The sequence below is a fragment of the Nycticebus coucang genome, chromosome 20 (assembly GCF_027406575.1).
Source record: "Nycticebus coucang isolate mNycCou1 chromosome 20, mNycCou1.pri, whole genome shotgun sequence".
Classification (NCBI taxonomy): Eukaryota; Metazoa; Chordata; class Mammalia; order Primates; family Lorisidae; genus Nycticebus; species Nycticebus coucang.
In genome coordinates, this window is record NC_069799.1 from 9,331,161 (window position 1) to 9,355,947 (window position 24,787).

The 24,787-nt window shown below is 41.1% G+C and overlaps 1 protein-coding gene across 4 annotated transcripts in view; it reads right to left on the bottom strand.

Annotated features, from left to right (window-relative positions):
- ZMAT3 (zinc finger matrin-type 3) overlaps positions 1-24,787 on the bottom strand; it is a 47,545-nt gene that overhangs the window by 17,321 nt on the left and 5,437 nt on the right. The window lies entirely within an intron of this gene.

The window sequence follows — 24,787 nt, forward strand, 5'->3', positions numbered from 1 at the left end:
ATGTTTAAATATGAATTTCATGACACTCTGATCTACTTTATAAGTCAGCAATGAAATAAATAATCCAATTATTTTTACAAAAATAGCACTTATAGAGCATCTTTTTACTAACTAAGGATATTCATGCACATAGTTCATTTGCTGCTCACAAAAATCCTGTAACTGGACTCTGTTAACAGTATCTACATATGACAGCCAAGGGCTGCAATCCAGACAGTGGGGGGCACTCGCCCCCAGGCCCCTACAGAGGGACTAGGTACTACAGCCAAAGAACTGCCCTTTCTCACTACAGCACGATGCCTTCAGGGTACACTGGAACTGCTATTAAAATGGATTTGCTCTTCTCATCACATCTTATTTAAGTATTATTCACATGGTTATAGTCCTTGCACTGACACAAACTGAGACATCACAATATAGAGTGTGACAATGGTTAACAGTGCAAAAGTATTCTAAATGAGGGTAAAAGAGGTTATTATTCTTTAAACCGCATTGTAAAATTCAAACCTGTGAACGAACATTTACCATTTACTATATGCTAAGCCCCCAAAATAAACTAAGGGCCAGCACACAGCTAGAGGAGGTGATGGATACACAAGCAGTTAAAGTAATGAACTAACTTCCATCTTTTGCCCTCTCAGAGGGCCTGAAGGTACTCTCATGGGAGCCACAGTGACCTCCAGGGTCAAATCCAGGGATCACATCTACGTCTTCACCTTCCTAGAACTCCAAGCAGCATGACACAAGTTGACCTTCCCTCCTTAAAACACTCTTCCCATGTCATCGATGACTCACTTCCCTCCCTGGTGCCTCCTCTCCTATCAGACCTCTAAATGCTACCGGCCCAAGGCCCCTCACTGGGCTCCTCTCCCTCTCCATCTACACCCCAACTGACTTTACTGGTCTCATAGCTATAAGATACAGTGAGTAAGCTGGTGACCCCCAAAATTACCTATCCCCAGCCCTGACCTTCAGAACCACATATCCAAGCCCATTCTTGCCATCTAAGTTTTGGAGTCCTAACAGGCATATTCAACTGAATGTAACTTTCAATTCCTCACCCACAGAACTTTCTCATCACCACCACCAATTCCTCGCCCACAATAGGTATACAGCACCACCATCCTCAGCGTTACTCAAGAAGTGTGTCCTCATCTTGATTCCATCCTTCCCTAAATCCCAAACATCCATTCCAACAGTAGGTCTTATCAAAATATGCCCCAAGTCACTCCACTTCTCCACGACACAAACCACAGCAGTCCAAGCTTCCGACATTTCCCGCTTGCAGCAGGCAACACTTCTAACTGGCCTCTGCTCACAATCATGCCCCCCATCATTCTCCTCACAACAAACCAGAATGATAATGCTACACGTGAATCAGATCAAGACAATCAGATCACATCCCTCACTTAAACGCTTCCAGTGGCCTCCTACCACACTTCAAGGTGACAGACCTTCCTACAAGGCCCTACCTGATCTGACCCTTCTTCCACATGGATCATGCCTGACACACCCTTCCCCCTGCTCCTATGTCCCTGATCACTGACCTGCTTCTGCTCCCCAAACTTCCATGCTCTCTGTAGCCCCGGGCCTGTGTACTTACTGTTCCTTCCACCTAGAACAGTCATTGTCAACAGGAGTGCTGTGACACTCAGGTGACTGCATGAGAGGATCTTAGGTGCACCACAAAAATTTTTAAAGATTAACTAAATTATTTTCAAAAGAAGTTCAAAGCATGGTAAGTATATTCTTTTTTCACTCATTTTTTGATCAAAATAATTAAATGTGCCATGAAAGTTTAACTATAGGTTCGAGTGAGCTGTGAGATATAAAAGATTGAAAAACAATGGCCTAGAATGTGCCTCTTGTACATCTCTGCATGGCCGGTGTGTTCTTTTTCAAGTTGCAACTCCAACAGTATCTCTCTCATTCTCAAGTGTCACGGCCCTCCAGCCCCCACTCTGGCCACACACACACTCCATCATATCTACATTGTCTGGTTCTAGTTTTATCTTAATACCACCCATCACTATCTAAAATAAAATAGTTTGCTTACTTATTTCTTCTCTTTCCTCCCCTTTGGAATGTAGACTCCTTGAAAATAAGGGCCTTGTATTTCATGTTTACTATTCTATCTCCAATGTGCCTAAAATGGTTTCTAGCACATAGCAAGCAAGCAATAAACAACAGTCAGATTAATGAATCAAGTTTATAATGGACATAATAAAGTGCCAGGAGAATGCAGAGAAGAAATTTCTTACTTCTGTCTGAATGGGTCAGGGCAGGCTTACCTGAAAAGAGGAACACTGAGTCACCTCTGTGAATGGGCTGAAGTTTACTTAGGAAGTACAGAGGGAGGAAAAAAGAAGAGTGTGCACTGAGGAAACAGCAGGAGCAAAGGCTGGCCTGTTACGCTGAAGAGCTGCGAGAAGGGACGATGGTCTCCGGGATGCTCTGGAGCAGAGGCAGGAAATGAGACCCACAGGGACTCATCGTAATGGTTTTCTCCAGGATACAGAACTAGGACTTCAGAGGCAGCAGGGAGACTCTGGAAGACTTTAAGCAAAGCAGCGACAGGATTGAATGAATTTGATAAAGGTCATCCTAAGGTCAGCATGGGGATAAATTAGAGTACAACAGCTAGAAGCTGGGATACAGAGGAGAGTCGGGGACAAAACCCTGGGACATCACAATATAGAGTGTGGCAGAGAATAAAGATCCAGAAAATGAAAATGAGGACGCAGGCCCATGAAGTAAAGACGAAAACCAGATGATGCGTTGTCATGGAAGCCCAGAACCAAACTGGAGCTGAAGAGGGTGGTCAGGCTGCAGATGGAATCTGAGGAGTTACCAGCTTGTAGACGGCACCCTTCCTGTGCAAGTTTTCTGCCACCCACATACTCCCCAGCTCTTATATACTTGGGGGAAGAAAGAGGTTGCTGGATTACTTGTAATTATTCTACAGTTTTAAAAGAGAAAAACATAAATATGAGCTTACTGATGATTTTCTTATCTTAGGTTACATAAAATAAAGTGTTTTTGTTTATTATTGTTTGTAAATAACAAAAAAAAATGTCAGACAAGGTCCAATATAGTATCAGAAAGGGTTATTTTAAATTCATGAAACCAAAAATGATAAATAGATAGAATGTAGACAGTTAAGAGCTTTTGGAATGGGCCTGGAGCAAGATAATGGCTGGAGTGAGGGGAAGACAGAACTATTCATGCGAAGAAAGTGAAGACAAGTAATGACAAACTCAATGTGAAGGAGGTAAACCACAAGGCAGATAGGGTAACAGTTACAAAAAAGAAAAAAATTAAGGCAGGGGAGAGAAGGCTTCGGGGCAACAGACAGGGTCAGCATGCTGAGATTGCAACCACCACAAGCCGTCCTGAAGACCCCGATGAATCTGAGAGACAGACCACCATGTGGACTAGCACTCATGAACTCAAGGCTCAGAGGCTTTAGGAAACTTTCTAAAAACAGGTGGGAAACTGAATCCACAGATCTTAAGGAAGATAACAGAGTTAAATAGTTACTGGCTACTCCCATGTGCTGGCTACCACTCCAAGAGAGATGGAATGGTGCACAGAGGCAATGTTCCTGCTCTTACAAAACTTTCCCAGTAAGTTAAAATAGAATACATACATACACACACACACACATATACAAGCAAAGAAAAAAGATAAGAGTCAGGGACGCTGTTCTCCAGAAAATAAGACAGGACGATGTAACAGGCAGAGAAAAGGTGGGGAAGGTAAACAAGGCTCCTTGGAGGAGAGACGTGAGCGAGAAAAAAAGACCTCCAAGATGTCCAAAGACCATTGAGGTCTTTTTAGACATCCACAGAAGAGACCAATCTAGAGTTCAAGTAGAACATCAGTTCAGAGATAGAATCTAGGCTGGGCATGGTGGCTCATGCCTGAAATCACAGTACTTGGGAGTCCAAGGTGGATTGATCGCCTGGGCTCATGAATTAGAGGCCAGCTTGAGCCAGAGTGAAACTCCATTTCTAAAAATAGCCAGTGGTTGTGGCCGGCACCTGCAGTCCCACTACTTGGAAGGCTGAGGCAAGCAAATTGCTTGAGCCCAGGAGTTTGAGGTTGCTGTGAGCTATGACGCCACAGCACTCTACCCAAGGTGACAGAGTGAGACCATCTTTAAAAAAAGAGAGACAGACTGACAAATACAATCTGAGAAGTTGTCAGTACATACAGTATTTAAAACCATGGAACTGAAAAACAAAACAATAAGACAATAACAACAACAACAAAAACCCCAATGAAACCATGGCCAGCAAACCCTAAGACCCTACAACATAGAGCAATGCTGCCGCCCTTTCTATCTCAGGGCACACTTGAACCTACAGTTAAAATGCCACAGCACACTTAAATTATATTGATCAAAAGAAAGAATTAATAAAAGGAATATTCGGGGCGGCGCCTATGGCTCAGTCGGTAGGGCGCCGGCCCCATATACCGAGGGTGGCGGGTTCAAACCCGGCCCCGGCCAAACTGCAACCAAAAAATAGCCGGGCGTTGTGGCGGGCGCCTGTAGTCCCAGCTGCTCGGGAGGCTGAGGCAAGAGAATCGCTGAAGCCCAGGAGTTGGAGGTTGCTGTGAGCTGTGTGAGGCCACGGCACTCTACCGAGGGCCATAAAGTAAGGCTCTGTCTCTACAAAAAAATAAAAAATAAAAATAAAAGGAATATACTCACTGTGCTTTGAACATTTTTCAAAAATAATTTAATTAACAATCTTTAAATATTTGGGGGACAGACCTAAAATCCTCTCACAGCACACATGTTGAAAATCATTGATGTAGAGCATGGTAAAGAATGAGGATCTTTAAAACCTGAGACCGAAAATGCCTGTGAAGTTGAAAACCAGGCAACTGTAGCACCATGGAAGCCTCAAACATGGGGGCTCAAAAGAAAATTTAGATACAACATGACCTGCAACTCTTCCTCCAGGTGTTACCTAACAGAAACACACATGAGCAAACACCTACAAGAATGTTCCTAGAAAGATTTTTTTTTTTTGTAGAGACAGAGTCTCAGTATGTCACCCTCGGTAGAGTGCTGTGGTGTCACAGCTCACAGCAACCTTCAACTCCTAGGCTTAAGCGATTCTCTTCCCTCAGCCTCCCACGTAGCTGGGACTACAGGTGCCCGCCACAACACCCGGCTATTTTTTGGTTGTAGTTGTTGTTTGGCAGGCCCAGGCTGGTAGAAAGATTATTTTATAACAGCAAAAGAAGTGGAAACAACTGAAGTGTCCATGTACAGAACAGACAAATTATAGTCTATTCCTACAAGAGAACACTGTACAGTGATGAAATAAACACTCCAGGGCAGTGGTTCTCAACCTGTGGGTTGAGACCCACAGGAACTGTATTAAAGGGTCGCGGCATTAGGAAGGTTGAGAACCACTGCTCTAAGGCCATGCCTGCCAGCAGGAATGATTCTCATAGCAAAATGCTGTATAAAAATATAAAGCTGTAAAAGAAGATGTATAAAAATAATTTTCAACATGGGGCTCAAAAACGTGGAAAATACTACATATTTACAGGAAAACATGTATGTAGTAAAAGTATTAAAAACAAAAAAGTTGTGGTAACAATAAATACCAATTCGCTAATTCACCTAGAAGTGAATTGGTGAATTCACCAATTTACCTAGGAGTATAGAAGGGATACAACTGGGAAGGGACACATGGGGACTTCAGTCAGATTAATAATTTTTACTCTTTTAAACTACATGGCAAATACAAATGTTCATTTTTTTCTTTTTTTCTTTTGGTACTTCATGTCTGGAGGATTTCATACTAATTTACAACAATGATTTTAAAAAGGTTAATGCTATTTTAAATTATTTTTGACCTGTTTTCACTAGGTCAAAAACTACTATGGAGTTGAGTAAAGTCAGACAGAGAAGTGGTACTTGGATATGCAAAGAGAGAGGTGAAAATCGGCCTTGGTAAGAATGATTTCAGTAGAACAGTAAGATATAAAAAAGTCATGTGGTGTGGCTTAAGGATGGAAGGTGTGTGAAAACGGAAACAACTATGATAGGCAACTATCCAAAAAACGTTACACTGTAACAGGGAGCAGAGAAAAGGGAAATGAGATCAAAGGGGGATTTTTAAGATGGGTTTTGCTCAGGCTTGATTAGGTGACAACAGGAGGAAATTGTCACAAACAGAACAGATGACACGGGAGTAAAGTGCATGGCTACAGGAGCACAGTCCCTGAAGAAGCACATGAAGTGTACAGTATTACTGGAAGGGTCAAATTTAGGTACTGTCAGGATTTTTATTTCCAAAGCTGCATCCCCAGTAGTATTCAAGCAGATACTGCATCCATAACATGATAGTGATAATGACAATAAAGGCAAGTGCATGGCTACAGGAGCACAGTCCCTGAAGAAGCACATGAAGTGTACAGTATTACTGGAAGGGTCAAATTTAGGTACTGTCAGGATTTTTATTTCCAAAGCTGCATCCCCAGTAGTATTCAAGCAGATACTGCATCCATAACATGATAGTGATAATGACAATAAAGGCAACTGACAATTTTTGAGCAATTGTAACGTGCCGGGCAGTGTTCAAAGCACTTCATAAATATTTTCTCTTAATATCCATGTAATCTTTATCAGGTAGTACAATTATCTGCATTTTACCTATTTAGAAACTAAGCTTAGAGACTTAAAAATCTGCTCAAGACAAGTGAGAGAGACAAGATGGTGGACTGAAGCCAGCTTTCAACAGAGGCTCCCGTCCAGAAGGAGAGTTAAGGGACAGGAATTTAGTAAGTATCCTGGTGGACTTGAGCCTCACCAAGAGAGAAGGTTGAAGAACGCACATCAACACCGCTGAGGCAAGCTGCGATCACAAGGATGCAAACAAAAGGTACAAAGCGGCCAGGAGTCCCCCTCCCCCATGGGACCGGCTCAAGAGCCCCACAATTAAACAAGCGGGCAGAAATTAAAGGCCCTCCCACTACACTCCATGGGAGAGACCTTCTAAAAACTGGACCTACCCCCCCTACTGGGGTGCCGTGGCGTTCTCCTGCCAGGCATAAAACGGAATAAAACTTTGGGAATCCTTCGCCGGCAACCCTCCCGGCGCTCCCCTCCCGCCCACTGAGGTCTGGAGACCTGTCCCCCAGGAGTTCGGATCCTTGGGTGATTTCTCAAGGGGAGTGGACAGTCCCAGAGTTGCGACTGGTCAGCATTGACTCAGGCGCAGCGCGAGTGAGGAGAGGGCACCGGGCTGAGGGGGAGTCACGCCTCGCGGCACTTCCCTGCGGTGCAGTGCAGCAACCCTCCCCGGGCACAAGACTGAATAAGACTCTAGCTTCCCCGCGGAGAGCTGAGAGCCCCTACTCTCACTCGGGGTCTGAGGGCCTATCCCCCAGGAGTTCGGGTCCTTGGGTGATCTCTCGAGGGGAGTGCACAGTGCCTGAGCTGCTTCAGGTCAGCGCCGACTCTGGGACACGTGAGCAAGGAGAGGGCACTCTGCTGAGGGGAAATCAAGCCTTGGCGGCACTTCCCTGCGGTGCAGTGCAGGAGCCCTCCCCGGGCCGTATTGTTGCCTAAAACTGAATGAAACTCTAGCTTCCGCCCCCCCACTCCCATTCGGGGTCTGGGGGCCTATCCCCCAAGAGTTCTGATTCTTGGGGGATCTCTTGAGGGGTGTGGACCCAGCACAAACTGCGGCCGCTCAGTGCTGACTCTGGGGCGCGAGACAGAAGAGAAAAGGGTCGCCTGAGTGCCCACACCAGAGCAGCAGTTCCCTGGAGGTAGATCAACAGCCGTTTTTTCTTTAACGGCAGAACACTCACTTCTGGATATTCTGAAGCCACACCCCCTGTCTCCCTGGGCAACCAGAGGAGGCCACCGGTGAGCTGGGGATTTCCTGACACTGCTCACAAACCCGGGAAGCTTCCAGGGCGAGGCCGACCCAGAGAGGTGTTCGAACGCAAATCTCCAGCCGCAAAGACGTTTGAACTCAAAACAGCTCGTCTTCTGTAGGAGATTTCGACAGGAACAGAGACAGAACCCCGCAAAGTTGTCTGTTCTGTTCTGCTCTGTTCTGTTAGCAGCATCCATCAGGAACGGGGCTAAGCCTGAGTGAACACCTCCCTCCCATCACCTGCATCAAACACTCATAGATGTCAGGCCCCATCTCCTCCTGCTAGATAGCGGCAGTCTGCGGGGGCCTGGCAGACTTCCTTGCGATTCAGGCAGGTGCAAACCCCTGGAGTGTCTGTTCACTGCAGGCAACTGGGTTAGCCATCTGCAGAGATACCAGTGACTGGGTCTGACGGAGGGGCAAAGTGGGGAAGGAGACGTCAAACTTCCTAGACTGCTCTGTTTGCTGGGTGGCTCCTCCTGACTCCACACTGCACTGGGGTGAGCTGTGTCAGAGTAGTCACCAGACCCCGATGATCCAGTTCCCAGAGACCTCTTGAACTCTCTCACCCGAGACAAGTGCCGATTGAGACGGTAGATTCGGACCTTTTGAACTGGGCTAATAGACTGAGGACTTTTCAGGCGGTGCCCTGGGTGTATGGTTGTAGGAAGGTTGATTCTCCTTTTCCAACTGGGGCCAGAGGTGGGCAGGCGGGGTGACTTAATTGCTGATTTTTCCACACAGCTGAGACTTCAAGCCAGAGTAGAAGTTGCAATAGGATCGAACAGAAACCAGCTGAAAATAAGACAGAAACACTTTGCTCCACCACACCAGACAGGGCCCCAGTTTCTCAGGCCACAACACTGTAAGGGCCCTCGATAAAACCCCAGGGGAAAAACCAAAGGGACTAAAATAACCATGGGGCAGAATCAGCGGAAAAACTCTGGTAACATGAATAACCAGAATAGATCAACCCCCCCAAGAAAAGATACGGCAGATGTGATTGAAGATCCCATTCATAAACAACTGGCTGAGATGTCAGAAATCGAATTCAGAATTTGGATGGCAGACAAGATTAATAAAATGGAATTAGGAATCCGAGGAGAAATTCAAAAATTGTCTCAAGAATTTAACGAATTTAAAGACAAAACCACCAAAGACTTAGACACACTGAAACAAGAATTTACAGCCCTCAAAGATATGAAAAATACAGTAGAATCCCTCAGTAACAGAATGGAGCAAGCAGAAGAAAGGATTTCTGACATTGAAGATAAAGTCTTCGAACACTCCCAATCTCTCAAAGAGGAAGAGAAATGGAGAGCAAAAACGGATCACTCACTCAGAGAACTCTCAGATAATTCGAAAAAAAGCAACATAAGGATTATAGGAATTTCTGAGAACGATGATGTGGCCTCCAAGGGCACAGAGGCCCTTCTGCATGAAATTAGGAAAGAAAATTTTCCAGACATGCCTAGAGAATCTGAAATTCAGATAGCAGACAGCTTCAGAACCCCAGCACGATTCAACCCCAATAAGTCATCCCCCAGACATATCATAATTAGTTTCACTAAAGTTAACATGAAAGAGAAGATTCTCAAAGCAGCCCGGCGAAAGAAAACTATAACGTACAAAGGTAAGAATATTAGAATAACGGCAGATCTCTCTGCTGAAACTTTTCAAGCCAGAAGAGGCTGGTCATCAACTTTTAATCTCCTAAAGCAAAATAACTTTCAACCCAGGATCTTGTATCCAGCTAAACTGAGTTTCATCTATGATGGAGAAATTAAATACTTCAATGACATTCATATGTTGAAAAAATTTGCCATAAGTAAACCAGCTCTTCAGGATATTCTCAGACCTATCCTCCACAATGACCAACCCAATCCTATACCACAAAAGTAAACTCACTCAGAAACTTCGGATCAAACTCCAACTTCCACACTGGCGAAAGGATTAAAAATGTCCACGGGACCTTTGAAAAACTCGATACCCAAAATTCCACCAGACTTATCAATACTCTCCATCAATGTGAATGGTTTAAACTGTCCTCTAAAGAGGCATAGGTTAGCTGACTGGATACAAAAACTCAAGCCAGATATTTGTTGCATACAAGAGTCACATCTCAACTTAAAAGACAAATACAGACTCAGGGTGAAAGGATGGTCATCCATATTTCAGGCAAATGGTAATCAGGAAAAAGCAGGTGTTGCAATTTTATTTGCAGATACAGTAGGCTTTAAACCATCAAAAGTAAGGAAGGACAAGAATGGTCACTTCATATTTGTTAAGGGTAATACTCAATATGATGAGATCTCAATTATTAATATCTATGCACCCAACCAGAATGCACCTCAATTTATAAGAGAAACTCTAACAGACATGAGTAACTTGATTTCCTCCAGCTCCATAATCGTCGGAGATTTCAACACTCCCTTGGCAGTGTTGGATCGATCCTCCAGAAAGAAGCTGAGCAAAGAAATCTTAGATTTAAACCTAACCATCCAATATTTAGATTTAGCAGACATCTACAGAACATTTCATCCCAACAAAACTGAGGAGGAATCACACTACCAGACCTCAGACTTTACTACAAATCGATAGTGATCAAAACAGCATGGTATTGGCACAAAAACAGAGAAGTAGATATCTGGAACAGAATAGAGAACCAAGAGATGAATCCAGCTACTTACCGCTATTTGATTTTTGACAAGCCAATTAAAAACATCCAGTGGGGAAAAGATTCCCTATTTAACAAATGGTGCTGGGTGAACTGGCTGGCAACCTGCAGAAGACTGAAATTGGACCCACACCTTTCACCATTAACTAAGATAGACTCTCACTGGATTAAAGATTTAAACTTAAGACAAGAAACTATAAAAATACTAGAGGAGAATGCAGGGAAAACCCTTGAAGAAATTGGTCTGGGTGAGTATTTCATGAGGAGAACCCCCCGGGCAATTGAAGCAGCTTCAAAAATACACTACTGGGACTTGATCAAACTAAAAAGCTTCTGCACAGCTAAGAACACAGTAAGCAGAGCAAGCAGACAGCCCTCAGAATGGGAGAAGATATTTGCAGGGTATATCTCTGACAAAGGTTTAATAACCAGAATCCACAGAGAACTCAAACGCATCAGCAAGAAAAAAACAAGGGATCCCATCGCAGGCTGGGCAAGGGATTTGAAGAGAAACTTCTCTGAAGAAGACAGGCGCACGGCATTCAGACATATCAAAAAATGCTCATCATCTTTAATCATCAGAGAAATGCAAATCAAAACTACTCTGAGATATCATCTAACTCCAATGAGACTAGCCTATATCACAAAATCTCTAGACCAGAGATGTTGGCGTGGATGCGGAGAAAAGGGAACACTTCTGCACTGCTGGTGGGAATGCAAATTAATACATTCCTTTTGGAAAGATATATGGAGAACACTCAGAGATCTAAAAATAGATCTGCCATTCAATCCTGTAATTCCTCTGCTGGGCATATACCCAGAAGACCAAAAATCACAACATAACAAAGATATTTGTACCAGAATGTTTATTGCAGCCCAATTCATAATAGCTAAGTCATGGAAAAAGCCCAAGTGCCCATCGATCCACGAATGGATTAATAAATTGTGGTATATGTATACCATGGAATACTATGCAGCCTTAAAGAAAGACGGAGACTTTACCTCTTTCATGTTTACATGGATGGAGCTGGAACATATTCTTCTTAGTAAAGTATCTCAAGAATGGAAGAAAAAGTACCCAATGTACACAGCCCTATTATGAAACTAATTTGGGACTCTCACATGAAAGCTATAACCCAGCTACAACTTAACAATAGGGGGAAGTGGGAAAGGGAGGGGGGTGGGTAGAGGGAGGGGGATCGGTGGGATCACACCTGTGGTGCATATTACAGGGTATTTGTGAAACTTGGTAAAGGTAGAATGTAAATGTTTTGGCACAGTAACTGAGATAACACCGGAAAGGCTATGTTGACCACTGTGATAAAAATGTGTCAAACGGTTTATGAAGCGAGTGTATGATACCCCATGATCATATCAATGTATACAGTTATGATTTAATAAAAAAAAAATGTTATTAAAAAAAAAAATCTGCTCAAAAAGTGGGTGATGTGGCCTCACACCTGTAATCCTAGCAGTTTGGGAGGCTGAGATCAGAGGATTGCTTGAGCCCAGAGATTTGAAACCACTCTGGGCAACACAGGGAGATTCAGCATTTTGTTTAAAAAAAAAAAATTAAAAATTAGCCAAGTTAAGGTGGCATGTGTCTATAATCCCAGCTACTCAGGAAGCTTAGGCAAGAGGATCACTTGAGGTCTGGAGTTCAAGGTCATAGACAGCTATGATGATGCCATTGCACTCCAGCCTAGGCAACAGAGACATCTCTATTTAAAAAAAGACAAAAACAAACAAACAAAAACCTTGCCCAAGAGGTTCTCTATAGATAGATTTAGGTAGTGGCTGCTTAGATTTGGTTCTCCTCGTATATGTATTTTCTGTGGACAATATGGCAACACAGAATAAGAAAAACAAATAAAACTATATAAAAAACATGCCCTCCAAATAACTAGAAGCACAAAGTGCCTAGATTTCAAAATAACTATGAAAAGAAAAACCATCAGGCTCGGTGCTCCTAGCACAGTAGTTATAGCGCCAGCCACATACATTGAGGGTGTCAGGTTGGAACTCGGCCTGGGCCTGCTAAACAACGACAACTGCAACAAAAAATGGCCAGGCATTGTGGCAGGCGCCTGTAGTCCCAGCTACTCAGGAGGCTGAGGCAAGAGAATTACCTAAGCCCAAGAGTTTGAGGTTGCTGTGAGCTCAACCTGATGCCACAGTACTCTACTCTACTCTACTCAGGGTTACATAGTGAGACTCTGTCTCAAAAAAAAAAAGATCCGGAACTCCTGCTCTGTGAGGTCTAGGAAGCCAGCTAGCTTGGCCACGGGCATGGTGGTTTAGAGCTTTAGGAAGCTGCGGATGGTTGAGAGCTGGGCCTGTTGCTGCACTTCATCAGCAAACACCTTCAGCTGCTGCAGGAAGGGCTCTTTGTGGTAGTTCAGATGCACGTTGTCATAGTTGGGCACTACAGGTGACAGGAACTTGGGGCAGGAGTAGCTGAAAAGTTCCTCATAAACCTGTGGGTCACCTTTCTGCACGCGTAGCATCTTGTCCCCATAAGTTGACTTCTACATTGATATGGATATGATCCACATTGCAGACACCAAAGTTGCCAGACGCTATGGGGATTTCTTTATCCGCCAAATCCACAAATTTGAGGAGCTTAATCGAACCCTAAAGAAGATGGGACAAAGACCCTGAGGACATTCACACCCATGTTTATCAGGAATCTGTTCTAATATTATAGATGGGAAGTGTTTTTGCACCATGAAATCTTTACCTAGATCAGCCATCAGCCTGTCAACTGAGTTGAAATCTATTCAAATAAAGGACTAAGATATTTTAAGTACAAAAAAAAAAAAAGAAAGAAAGAAAAGAAAAACCATCAAATCACCAGGAATAATCCCTCCCGTCACAGCCTTCAAGCAAACAATGGCTATCTAACAAAAACTGTAAGGAGAAAACAGGGGAACTAGAAACTGGCCTAAAACTGCTCTAAAATCACTATCCAAAGGAGAAAATCCACCCTAAGTTTGTAAACACTAAAACATAACTTGGTAAGTCAGAGCACTGACCACTGGAAAACAGCATAAATATACACATGACTAAAAGTGGATGCTTTCAACGTGGCTTCTGGAGAAAAAAAAAAAAAAGCAAAAAGGAAGGAGGTAAATCCTTTGGCAACTGGGACATTAAAGGGAAATGAAGCAAAATAGGAAAAGCCAATGTCCTGAAAAATAAAAATCAGAGGACATACAAACCTTCACAGACTATCCAAAAAAATTACTTAAAAAACTAGACTTTATTGCAGTGATGAAAGAGGATGTTACTGAATTAAGAATCTCTCCAGCTTCAGCAAGAGCAAGACCCTCTCTCTACTAAAAACAAAACAATTAGCCAGGCGTTGTGGCAGGTCTCTATAGTCTCAGCTGCTTGGGAGGCTGAGGCAAGAGGATTGCGTGAACCCAGGAGTTTGAGCTATGATACCACAACACTCTACCCAGGGCAACAGAGTGAGACAAATAAACAAACAAAAAATCGCATAAACTACCCCCAAATCACAAAATAAACAGTAGAAAATTAATCAAGAATGTACAAAGTTGGGCGGCGCCTGTGGCTCAAGGAGTAGGGTGCCGGTCCCATATGCCGGAGGTGGCGGGTTCAAACTCAGCCCCGGCCAAAAACCACACACACACAAAAAAAGAATATACAAAGTTACTACCAAAAATTCAACACATCTCAGCAAATGAAATCTCTTCCTTTGAACCACTAGAAAAACATGAAAAAGAAGAAAACCAGTAAAGTAACACTCTAAATTGAACTGAATATATTCAATCATTTGAGGATATGAGAAGTCACCTTGAATCAGAAATTAAAAATGTACAAAGAAAACCACAGTGAGAAAAGAAAAGGATAACTCAAGAAAGAAAATGAAAATCATCTCGAAAATAAAATGTAAATTACAAGTGGCAGAATACTCAAAGGAAAAGTAAAAAGTGGCTGTGAAGTAAGGCAGAAAAGCAATCCAGAAAATAACAGAGATACCAAGAAAGAATTAAAAAGGGTCCAAGAGGCAGCAGTGGAAATGGAAGACAGCAAAGAAGGAATGACTTATATAAAACTGGAGTCCCTGAAGAAGAAAAACAACACAATCAAATAGAACTAACATTTAAAACTATAACTCAAGAAAACTTTCCAAAAATAAATGATAACAGGTACCTGGGAAAATTAAGCCAGAACAATCAAATCTGGGGTACATCTTAAAAATTTATGAGACTTCAAAGAAAAAAGAAAAGGCCCTCATGCTCTCCAAGCAAAAAGATCAAATAAAAAGGCAAACTATTTAAAAGAGCATCCCTAACATACAAAAACAACACAACAATAGGTGTGACATCTTTTAAAAACTTGATAAAAATGTAAATCAAGAATTTTATATCCAGCCAAGTATCCCTGTGTTAAATTTCAAGACTAGAGAGAAATAGTTTTCAACATAGAGGAACTCAGGAATTCAGTACTCATAAAATCCTTCTTGAGGAATATATTAGGGCTTCATCTAACCAAAAAATGGCTAAAAAACTTCAGATTAGCATCTTCATATGACTGTACTTCAAAAACTAAAATAAAGGTGGAGGGGAGGGTGAAAGATTAATGTTCAAGTGCTACAAATTATGGCACAAAAGAAATAATGCAAAAAAAAGGGAAGAAAAGGAAAAATACCAGAGGGAAGCAGAACAAGCTCATTGATCCCACAACAGGCAACAGCTGGGATGCCATAAAAAACTGGCAAGCAGGCCAGGCGCAGTGTCTCCCACCTGTATCCCAGCACTGCGGGAGGCCAAGTGAGGAGGATTGATTGCCCTTAGGAGTTCAAGACCAGCCTGGGAAACATGGCAAGACCCCATCTCTATAAAACAGAAGTTCTTTAAATTAGCTTGGCATAGGGGTGCATGCCTGTCATCCTCCCTACTGGGGAAGCTGAGGCAGGAGGATGACTTGAGGCTAGGAGTTTGAGGGTGCAGTGAGCTATGATCATGCCACTGTGTTCCAGCACAGGCAGCAGGTGAGACCAAACTGGAAAACTAAATGCTAGAACATTAAAAAATAAAACAGGCTTAAACATTAATATTAAGGGAATAAGAACAGACTACAAAGGATGGTGAGATGTGACACTTCTCTGAGTATGTATTTTTCTAACAGTTTTGACTTTTAGAACTATATTAATATTTCACAGACTTAAGAATCAAAATCAGGGCGGCGCCTGTGGCTCAGTCAGTAAGACACTGGCCCCATATACTGAGGGTGGCGGGTTCAAACCCGGCCCCAGCCAAACTGCAACCAAAAAATAGCCGGGCGTTGTGGTGAGCGCCTGTAGTCCCAGCTACTTGGTAGGCTGAGGCAAGAGAATCGCTTAAGCCCAGGAGTTAGAGGTTGCTGTGAGCTGTGTGAGGCCACGGCACTCTACCGAGGACCATAAAGTGAGACTCTGTCTCTACAAAAAAAAAAAAAGAATCAAAATCAGGGAGAACCCAAAATGAAATATAAACAGAAACAACCTTAACTATACCAAAAAAAAAAAACCCGAATACCCACACTGAAGGAGGAGAGAAGAAAAATGCTATCCAAATTTCACATAGTCACGAATTATCCTCCCAAATGATGCTTATTAAACACAAAAAGAAAAACAGTGGGCAGCGCCTGTGGCTCAGTTGGTAAGCGCCGGCCCCATATACTGAGGGTGGTGGGTTCAAACCCGGCCCCGGCTGAACTGCAACAAAAAAATAGCCAGGCGTTGTGGCGGGCGCCTGTAGTCCCAGCTACTCGGGAGGCTGAGGCAAGAGAATCGCTTAAGCCCAGGATTTGGAGGTTGCTGTGAGCTGTGTGATGCCACGGCACTCTACCGAGGGCCATAAAGTGAGACTCTGTCTCTACAAAAAAAAAAAAAAAAAACAGTAACTTTACAAAGGGTAAACCATTGCAGGTCCCATCTTTGTAACCTAAGAATGTTGAAAAGCAGTATTTTGACTGTATATTTCTCTGCTAAAGAGAAAATAAATAGTACACAAATATTATCCATTGGTAGTAGGATTTTTTTTTTTTTTTTTTTTGGCCAGGGCTGGGTTTGAACCCGCAACCTTCGGCATATGGGGCTGGCTCACTACCCTTTGAGCCACAGGCACCGCCCATGGGTATGCATTGTCAATTCCTAAACTAGCTTATATGGATTGAGTATAAGAGTTCAGGCATGTATGTGTGTACCTGCATGTATATTTCCTGAATAATGAAAGCCCAGGTTTCCTGCTATCAAACAAAGGAATTAAATATAAGAAAGGAGAGAAAGCAAGAATGAACACTTGTAATGAAACTGGAGAAATAAATCTAAACTCAGTTTTAATATACGTACATGTAGATATAAAACAGATATATGGGGCGGCGCCTGTGGCTCAGTGAGTAGGGCACCAGCCCCACACACCGAGAGTAGTGGGTTCGAACCCGGCCCCGGCCAAACTGCAACAAAAAATAGCTGGGCTTTGTGGTGGGCGCCTGTAGTCCCAGCTACTCAGGAAGCTGAGGCAAGAGAATCACCTAAGCCCAGGAGTTGGAGGTTACTGTCAGCTGTGACGCCACCACACTCTACTGAGGGCGACAGAATCAAACTCTGTCTCTAAAAAATAAATAAATAAATAAATAAATAAATACAGACACATGCATGTATTTACTAGCTCTGTCCACTAGAGGGTCCAAAAACAATAACATCCTAGTGCCAAAGAGACAGCTAGCACCTATATTTTGGCTTCTAAATACCATTAAGAGACCAGACTTCTTGAAGAATGGCTGGCATATGGAAAGTATAAGAGCATCAAATATTTTATATAACCAGAAAGGGAATATACAAAAATACATGAAGATGTGTCAAAAAGATACAAGCATCAACTTGAAGGGCTTCACATTAGTCAAATCTGGGAAACTTTAAACATGAAAATCAATAATGATAGTAACAGATCATATGGCTGGAATAAAATAAAAATCCATATATACATGGTGATTTAAATAAACAACTGAATAAATAAATACATGGAGCAAGGGGAACGGTCTTCCCCAATGTAAATTCTAACTAATAAGTTTAGAAGAAATGATTAAAACAGAAAAATTGTCATTCAGCAAATGTCACAGTAATAATTGTTGCAGGCAAGAATCATCAGTGAAAAAAATATGAGAAATAAAACATTCGCATAGTCTCAAAGGATCTCCCCATGTATTGAACCTAAAAAGAAGAACAGCAATTTTACAAAGGAGACAGTCTCCACCTTAACCAAGTAATCAAAGTTTACAGCACCAGTAATACAACACCACATTCACAGCCAGTCCTTCCCGATACTGTGTACTGAGAAGAACTCAGTATTTCTTCTGTAGTATTCCTGCCAAGTATTTTGGCCAAAAAACACATAAATCTGAGTTTGAGCAAAGATCAAAGAAGCCCAAATTTGGACATTCTATAAAATAAGTCTTCAAAGATTATAAGATCATAAAAATCAAAGAAAAACCAAAGACCTGATCAGATTAAAGGAGATAGAAAAGTACCTGCAGAATTTCATCTTGGATTAACACTGGAACCAAAATAGTTCATAGTAGACAATTGGTGAAATATACATAGTTTACAGATAATAGTATTTGAATCAGTGTTAATTTCCTGATTTTGAAAATTGTACCATAGTTGTGTAAAAAATGTTGATGTTTGTGGACTCTTAGTAAGGTACATACAAGAATTCTTTGTACCATTTTTGGAACTGTTTTGCAAGTTCAAAATAATCAGACTAAAAATTTAATGAAATGAAAATAAAAAGAATCCAAAGCCATAAGTAAGTGATAGAACTGGGGATAATCTTTTTTTTTTGTTTGTTTGTTTGTTTGTTTTTTTTCTTTTCTTTTTTTGCCAGGGCTGGGTTTGAACCCGCCACCTCTGGCATATGGGACCGGCGCCCTACTCCTTGAGCCACAGGCGCCGCCCAAGCTGGGGATAATCTTATCACACCCTACTCTAGAATCACTGAACAATTAAAGAAATGTTTCCAAAATCATAAACACAGCAAGTAAGACCACAAACTGAATAATAACCTAACTCCAAAGTCCATGATTTCATGTTCTTAACTAATTAAAACATGCTTTATGAAAATCAAAAACAATGTAACCTAAACATTTGTACCCTCATATTAATTTGAAATAAAATAACTAATTAATTAAAAGTAAAAAAAATGCTATGTGAAGGGAATTGTAAGAAATCAAGAGGTCCTATGTTAACCAGTGTGATGAAAATGTGTCAAACGGTCTATGAAACTAGTGTATGGTGCCCCATGATCACATTAATGTACACAGCTATGATTTAATAAAATAAAAAAATAAAAAAAAGAAATCAAGAGGTCTTTAAAAATTAAAAATACGACTGGCAGAATTTTTTAAAAAGTCAGTATAAGATCAGAAGTTAACAGCACCTCTAAAATTCAAATACTTAAAAAGGAATGAGAAAGAGAGCAGAGACAAACAATATAAAGAACCATTAATTATACTCCAGTAAGGTTGGGAAAACAAAAATGAATCAATCCAGCAAGACAGGGGCTAACAGGATTTCCAGAAAAAGAAACAAAGAGTCAGTATTAACTAAGAAATATTATTTAAAAAATTCCCCAGAACTCAAAAGAAACAGAGTACACAAACTAAAGGATCTACCTAAGTGCTGACCAGGACAAATGAAAAAAGATCCAGGCCTAGACACAATCACCATTGTGAAATTTCAAACTCCAGTGATAAAAAGGAGAGGCTAAACGCTTCTGGGGGGGAGGGAGGAACCACACAATCAAAACAGGTCACCTACAAAAGAACAAAAATCAGAGTAAGATTTCTCTTCAGCAATATTAGATGATTTTTAAAAATGGAATACAGCCTTTAACATTTTGAAGAAAAATAATTCTCAAACAGGAATTGAATTGTCAAATACAAAGGCACCATCCCAATGTTTTTTATAAATACAAGTGCTAGGAAAAATTTATTTCCTATTGCTCCCTCCTTTTATCCTAAGAGAGAGACATGTGATAACATATACTTATATTCATTTTTTTTTTTCCCTTAAAGTAATGTAAAGATGTACTCCAACACAACAAGATGGAAAAAAAACGTGCGTTTAGAAAATAATAGCCCCTGGCTCAGCACCTGTGGCTCAAGCTGCTAAGGCGCCAGCCACATACACTTGAGCTGGCAGGTTTGAATCCAGCCTGGGCCTACCAAAAACAATGATGGCTTCAACAAAAAATAGCTGGGCATTGTGGTGGGTGCCTGTAGTCCCAGCTACTTGGGAGACAGAGGCAGGAGAACTGCTTGAGCTCAGGAGTTGGAGGTTGCTGTGATGCCATGACACTCTACCCAGGGCGACAGCTTGAGGCGCTGTCTCAAAAAAAAAAAAAAAGAAAAGAAAAGAAAATCATAGCCCCAACACTGAAGAGCCCTAAGAAAATTCCAAAGTTGACAACTGTTTAGCAAACCCAGAGGGCAACCAGTTGAAAATGGAATAAGAAGGCAGAGAAATCTAGGACGAAAGCGGGGTGCCACACAATAGACGGGGTGATTGAGGGTTTGGGGGAGAAGAGGAACGAGAATATGATCAACACAATGCAAGAAAAAGAGAGGCAGAAAAGAAAACCACCCAAGTAACTCCAGGAAAGACTGAAAGCTGCACAGTGAAGTCGTGATTCAAATACAGAACCACTGATCCTAATTAGAAAAACCAGTCCAAATCAGAACAGGAAATCAGTGGGTTTCGTGAAGAATAATGAGAGAGACTATAAGCAATAAAAAAAATTCCAGATTAAGAAGCTAACAGTTGGGTGGCGCCTGTGGCTCAAGGAGTAGGGCGCCGGTCCCATATGCCAGAGGTGGTGGGTTCAAACCCAGCCCCGGCCAAAAACCACAAAAAAAAAAAAAAAAAAAAGAAGCTAACAGTTTTTCTAAAAGGCATAAGATTCTTCTCCATATTTTTAAATAAAACATCAGAAACTCAAGGAAACACAAAAGGCTATTTCAAAGTCATAATCCACTCACAAAGCAAACTGAACAGGACGTGATTTTGAGCAACCAGTGGCATTCAAGAAAGGGTTATCTATTTGAACATCTCTTTGAGTCAAAAGGGACCATGACACTAGAAACACATGAAAAGAAACATCTGTATGAACAATATTTCCCTACTCACAGCAGTGCAAAAGCTGAATGTTAATTTTCAACAATGGAATAAATGTGTAAAGAGAGCCCAGAAAATTTAATTGGATAGAATAGGAAATGAATGTCGTCAATCTTGATAGTGTCAAAACCGTAGCTAGAGGTATAGTTATTTGGCTACTAAGAATTATAAATAGAAAAACAAAATTAAGAAGAAAGAAAAACTAGGAAATGAGTAAGGAGGGGAGAACAGGTAAACACTACTTTTCATTATAAGTACTTTACTCCAGAACATTATTTTTAGTAAAAATACATTTTTTTAATTTTTGAGGAAGAACTTCCAGTGGCAAATGCTACCAAAGATCAAGTAAGAAACAGCTAGATTTGGCTTATGGGATCACGGGTGACCATGCAAAGGACCATTTCCATGTAATATTGTAATGGAGACCAGAGAACAGTGAACTGGGGAATGAAAGGGAAACGACCCAGCAGAACTTTAAGGATGAAAGGGAGGAGGAGGAAGATTGCTAACAAGAGGGATTCAAAGTAAAGAGAAGGTGTTGCTGTTTTTGTTTATAGGGAAGAGACTTCAGTAAATTTTTATTTATTTATTTATTTTATTAAATCATAGTTGTGTACATTAATATGATCATGGGGCACCATACACTTGGTTCATAGACCGTTTGACACATTTTCATCACACTAGTTAACATAGCCTTCCTGGCATTTTCTTAGTTATTTTGCTAAGACATTTACATTCCACATTTACTAAGTTTCACATATACCCTTGTAAGATGCACCGCAGGTGTAATCCTATCAATCTCCCACCCTCTACCCACCTCCCCCCTCCCTCCCTACCCTTTCCCCCTTCCCCCTATTCTTAGGTTGTAGCTGGGTTATAGCTTTCATGTGAAGGTCCTAAATTAGTTTCATAGTAGGGTTGAGTACATTGGGTACTTTTTCTTCCATTCTTGAGACACTTTACTAATTTGATTGAGGTAAAGAGATGAAGACTGGTGATGAAATCCAGAGGACAGGGTGAAGAATCAAACCCAGACAAGAAGGGTATCTATTCTTCTGAAATAAAAAGAAACAATGTAGGGGTAGACTCAGACTGAGATGAGGGGGCAGAAAAGAGGTGAGATCCAGCTAAAGGCAGGATCACAGAGAGCTTTTGACCCCTAATGTGACCAAAGCAATAGGAACAACCTACAGAAATGGTCATTTCAGACAGCAGAACAAAAGCCAACAAGAACTTACTCTTAGGTGAATGGACTAAAGTGGAGGCCTAACTGTATGGTTGAAAGCACTTTTACATTTGAGAATCATTTTATGTTACCTTACCTGTTGGTTGTTGAATTATTCTGTGGGAGAATCTTTTAAGATAACTAAGTATCTAAATCTAGAAGAGTATCTTTAGAGAACGACCCAGAAAAATGAAGTTTTACTCATTTAAAAAAAAGTTTTGCTACTCGGGAAGCTGAGGCAAGAGAATTGCCTAAGCCCAAGAGCTGGAGGTCGAGCTCATAAACACTTCTAAAGATATAATAACAGAAATCTATTTCGATCAATCTGCACTCATTGATATAACACACACACAATTCTCACAATCCTGATGACTCCTGCTTTACAGACATTAAATAAAGAGAACTGACATATCTTCCCTTAAAGCACCTGAGCCATGTGAAGTTCTGTGAGTCAAACCAAATTTGAGATGTATTTTGACCATTCTTAGTCCACTAGAAATTCATTTGGAAAAAAACCAGACAGGAGAATTTTGAAAACACAAAAATTAGCTAAGATTTAATTAAGGTGATCTAAACCTGGGTATTAAATGTACATGCCAAAATCAATGCTTTAAATTTTGGGAAAATTCCAATTGCATTATGAATTAAGACCACACCATTTAGCATAATTCTAAAACTATTTTTTATCTGTGTTCTTTATGACAAATTGTAGAAAAATACTTTGAGTAACTAGTTCTTTTCAAATGGTATACAAATTAGCAGATAAATTGGTGATTTTAAACTGTGGGTGCCTTAGCGTAATTTATGCTGTTTCTATTTCCATTAATAACCTTTCACCCTAAAGCAACTCTGCTTCTGGGCATTTATGCTGACAAACCAGTATCATGTTCGTCCATGCCGGGCTTGCCTTGAGTGACTAAAGCATACAGATAGATTTTAATAAAATGAAGGCATGTTTCTCCTCCAAAGATTTGATTTTTAAATTAAATTATAACCAAAGCCGTAATTTGAGACTGCAAAATATAAAAAAAAAAAAAGATAACTTCATTAAAAACAAAACATCAGCAGAGAATTTTTTTTTGTTCTTTTGTTGTTGTTGTTGTTGTTGTTTTTTGTAGTTTTTGGACAGGGCCAGGTTTGAACCCGCCATCTCTGGTATATGGGGCCGGCGCCCTACTTCTTTGAGCTATAGGCGCTGCCCAGCAGAGAATGTTTTAAAGCCAACAGGCCAAATTTAAGAAGTCCTAGGAATAAAACTAAAGCTGTGATGACTACAGATATACATGGGTCATGTATGAGGTAGCTCCAGCCTGGGAACATCAGAGTCAGAAAAAATGGGCAGCAAGCTTAAAAAGAAGCATTTACTGAGCAGTTTCCACTGTGCGTCCTGGATCACTGGAACATGATCTAGTCAGGTTCTAGTATGACTACAGTTGTTTACAACCTTTGGCAGTTTGAAACTGTGATTTCAGTAATGCCATCAATTGATTAAAATGTTTTGAGTGATGTGATCACAGTGATTTACCACCACGTGTTTCTAGGTTACCAGTGACCCCTTTTACCCTGCACATAAATGAAACAGTGAATGTATGATTTTGGTATCATGCCGTATTAAACATTACAAAGCAGAAGTTTAGCCTTAAAATAAAACTTTATGTCCATTATTTCACTTAAACCTAAATGAAAACCACTTTGTTTTCTTTTTTTTTTTTTTTTGTAGAGACAGAGTCTCACTTTATGGCCCTCGGTAGAGTGCCGTGGCCTCACACAGCTCACAGCAACCTCTAACTCCTGGGCTTAAGCGATTCTCTTGCCTCAGCCTCCCGAGTAGCTGGGACTACAGGCGCCCGCCACGACGCCCGGCTATTTTTTTTGGTTGCAGTTTGGCCGGGGCCGGGTTTGAACCCACCACCCTCAGTATATGGGGCCGGTGCCTTACCAACTGAGCCACAGGCGCAGCCCACCACTTTGTTTTCTTAGTCTACCATCAGTGCCATTCGCCTATTCCTGGTGCTTGGCACGCCTTACCCACTGATCTGACCCTTGTCTTTAATGGCCTTTCTTTCATCACACCCTTTGATGCACGTTTCCGGCTAACATTGCTAGGATTCCCTTCTATGCCGGTTCTCCCTCCTCCAGGTGATGATCTTTTCATATTATTGTAATCCACACTCATCCTGACTTCTCCCTCTTTAAGAGGTACCCATGACATCGGGTATTCAAATCTAAGCTCTTAGAAATATGTTCCACTGCACCTGAATTTTCCATTTTCTTTTAGGTTCTACTCTCTCAATACCCACTTGCCTCTTCTTCTTTTCCCCTATATTTTCTGCTGCTTAAATTGTCTCTAGGACAGACTACTCTTCTACTCCCATTTTTCCACTTAAAAATTTAGGTTTTTTAAGAAATTTACCTAAATTATACATCCCTTTTTTTATATTTTCTAATTTATCTATTCACTGCATCACCAAGGAAACCAAAATTAAGCATAATGGATAATCTTGTCAACTAAGAAGTTTATAGCAAATACACACAAAAATGAATGAAAGAAAATAATCAATGTTAAAAAAAAAAGAAAATAATCAATGTTGATTCTGTTCTTATGTAGCTTAAGCCTTACGATACAATGACTTTGCATCAAATTTAATTCTTTCTATGCATATCAGAAGCATCCATCACTACCTATAGAGTCACAAAGTGATACTCAGAGAAAAAAAGGAAGTCTATGTATAATCCATGCACACATATTAAAATTACACATTGCCCAGGGTTTTCCCTCATAAAAGTAA